Genomic DNA, 3,271 nt, shown 5'->3' with positions numbered 1-3,271 from the left:
TATTTGTAGGAATCGCATTGGGGTTTTCCTTTTTTTTTTTTTTTTCTTGGTACTGGGGTTTGAACTCAGGACCTTGTGCTTGCAAGGCAGGCGGTGGAACCACTGAGCTAAATCCCCACCCCCCCCAAGGCTTTTTAATAGTAATCTCCAGTTAGGATGGCATCTGTTTCCTTTGTAATGGGGTCTAGAATCCTTTCTGAAGTCATAGGTGGTGAGGAGCCCTCTGAGGTGCAGAACATCTGGTAGATTTACCTGCCAGGCCGGGTGGTTCTACTGCTTTCTAACTTTCTAAGAACCTTTTTCTTTCCTAAAGAGTTCTGCAATTATTTGACAAATATATGTAAGTATCATGTTTCCTTGTGGTGTATGCTCTGTTCTGCTTTGTTTTTAAATCAAATGCCTGTTTGGGAGGAGATGAACGTATTTAGTCTATTAGATTAGCGCTGCTGGATTATTTTTTAAAGTGTAACCTTGACTAGCTGTCTTATTGTTTGTCCTGTAAGATTAGTCTATCAATTAAAGTTTGATAATTAATTGCGTCTCTTTCCTTCCAGTTCTTCATGCGCCTCATTCATGCTGGGGACTGACCAATATTTGCAGCAGTGCCTAAAGCCATCTTTTGCCAACTTTAGTCTTCTTTATTTAATTTCAAGTATATTTGAATTTGTCCTCTACTGAACCATTGATAAAGAGTGGCAGCCAGTGACCACCATGCCAGTGAGCCACTACCAGGACAGCCCTCCGTGTGCGCTCTGGCCCACTGCCCTTCCGCCGCCTCCCTAGGTACCTGTGTATATCACCGACCAGTTAGCCCAAGCAGACATGCTCAGTAAAACATTGGAAACAGAGCTCCAGCTACTGCTACACAGACCCCGGAGCAGGGAGGGAGAGGATTATTACCAAAACTGGAAGCAGCATGGAGATCTTAGTGATTGATGGTCTCTCCAAACTGGTTTGGACCCAGGACCCCTCCCATTAGACCCTTTCTCCTCATCCCCATGTTTGTTAAATGTTCCTGAAGGTTCTGGTTTACTTCCGCTTCCCAGCAGGGAGAGGGCTCAGCTCTTTTTCCCATTTTCCTACAACTTCATGATCCTGAAGCAACCCTGCTGGACTCTGTTTTTTTTGTTTTTTTTGGGTTCTTTTTTTTTTTTTTTTTTGAGACAGGGTCTCACTATGAAATTGAGACTGACCTGGAGCTCATTTTGTAGCCCAGGCTGGTCTTGAACTCATAGCGATCCTCCTGCCTCAGCCTTCCGAGTGCTGGGATTACAGGTGTGCGCCACCATGCCTGGCATCCTGCTGGACTCTGAAGGCTCTGGCTCTCACATGGGAGAGGAGGGCAGTGTGGGTCGTGCACATGCTGTCCATCTGATGCCTCCTGAGGATCTTCTGTCTGTTCAGAGGGTACTTCCGGTTTTTATCCCATATCTGAGCAGTTCTTACAGGCAATGTAAAACCAACAGGATGATTGTGTCTCCTGCAATGGAGAGTGAGGTAAACTACAATATGAATGTGTCCCCATACTGTTGGGAGAAGATGTCTGGTATTTCCTGTGCTCTGGGGAACAGTTCTTTTTCTACACTGGAGATCCATCAACCAGACGATAGGCATTAGGGCAAGAGGCCACGTCTCCCCACTCTTGCCTGAGTTGTTCTGTCCAGGCTGCCCACATAGGAGGGGTGCGCTGCTTCTCTACCCAGGAGACCGCTGTCCCGCACACTCGCCTGCCTGCTCCTCCCCTGTCTTCTTCCTTCTCAAACTGCTTTTGTGTATTTGCCAAGGCTACTTTTCTGAAGCCTTGTTAGCCTTGCCTTTTCTCTTAACTTTTCCTACTGTCCACCCCCATTACAACTCTGAATTTCAAGTTTCTTGTTTCTCTTTTTACCCTTCAATAAACTTTTGATTTTTCCCTGTTTGGAAAGTTTTCCAACATAAAAGGCTGATCACATTTTTAATTTTTTCATATAGGTTTAGCATTTGTTAAAATATTAGCCAACTTTGCTTTGTTTCTCTAGATATACTGCTTTTATTTTTTTGATTTGACAAGATACTGTGACAGACACTTCAGCTGTGCTATTTGAGCTTGCATCTCCCAAGAAGGATGTTTTACCATAATACCATGAACTCGCCTAAAACCAATATTCAGTCAGATCACGTAATAATCAATGGGGCAAAATACATTTCAGAATTTTTTTCTAATTAATGATTATGTATACCTTTGTCTTTCATATTTTTAAAATACCCTTTTAACTTTTCTGTTACTAGTCTTAGCTTTCTTCTCCTCAAAGACAAGTAATTTACCCATGTGTGTGCATGTGTGCACACACACACACCCCCCCCAGTGCTGGGGATTGAACCCAGGCCTCACATGTGCTAGGCAAGTGCCAGTACTCTGCCACTCAACCACACCCCAGGCCCTCCTGTGTACTCGGTCTTCCCATTGTGACCCTGTCACCTCCTGTCTCGCAGGCTGCTCTGCCTGTCCTGTGCTGCTCATGGCTGCATAGCTGTGCTCCTGAGGAATCAGTCAGAGCAGTGGCTCCAGAGAGCACAGCAGTCTTCTCATCCAGGGATCACTGTGCTCCACGTCCGCATCCAAGTCTCAGTCTCCAGGGCTCCACGCTACAGGAGGGTTCACATGACTTGGGTGGAGGGATCTGATCCGTGGTACTGGAAAATCCTGTCAAACTCAGCCCGGTGGAGGGGCTCAAATCAGGCTAAGCACTGGGCCATTAACTCCTGGCTGTGCTCTATTTTCTGTTGACTTAGAGCCTCTGAGACTAGCAGCCCCAAAGGAAAGAACTTTCTCCCTAAGAGTTCAAGTAAAAGTCTCAGATGAGGCCTTTACTGGACTGTGACTCCCACCTCCACAAACGTTTGGACATGATAACCTTTAGTCATTGTTTTTTGTTTTTATTTTGGCACTGGGGATCGAACTCAGGTCTTTGTGCTTGTGAGGCAGGCGGCAGAATCTCTGAGCTAAATCCCCAGCCCTACCTTCATTCATTCATTGTTAGCCTGGGGCTTTCAGGTGAACACTCAAAATCACAATCCTGTCTCAGCATCATCCTGAGTGCTGGGATCACAGGCATATTGCACCACACCTTTCATTTATTGCATATTTGTAATTTGGAAAATAGAGTAACAAACATAAGCCCTTTGTATCTGTTGTATCTCAATAATTATTAGCTTTTTGGTACAGAGCTGGGCATGGTGGCGCATGCCTATAATCCGAACACTTGGGAGGCTGATGCAGGAGGATCGCTGT

The sequence above is a fragment of the Fukomys damarensis genome, unplaced genomic scaffold (genome assembly GCF_012274545.1).
Source record: "Fukomys damarensis isolate Sample0158 unplaced genomic scaffold, DMR_v1.0_HiC HiC_scaffold_34, whole genome shotgun sequence".
Lineage (NCBI taxonomy): Eukaryota > Metazoa > Chordata > Mammalia > Rodentia > Bathyergidae > Fukomys > Fukomys damarensis.
Note: the sequence above shows the minus strand (reverse complement) of the source record.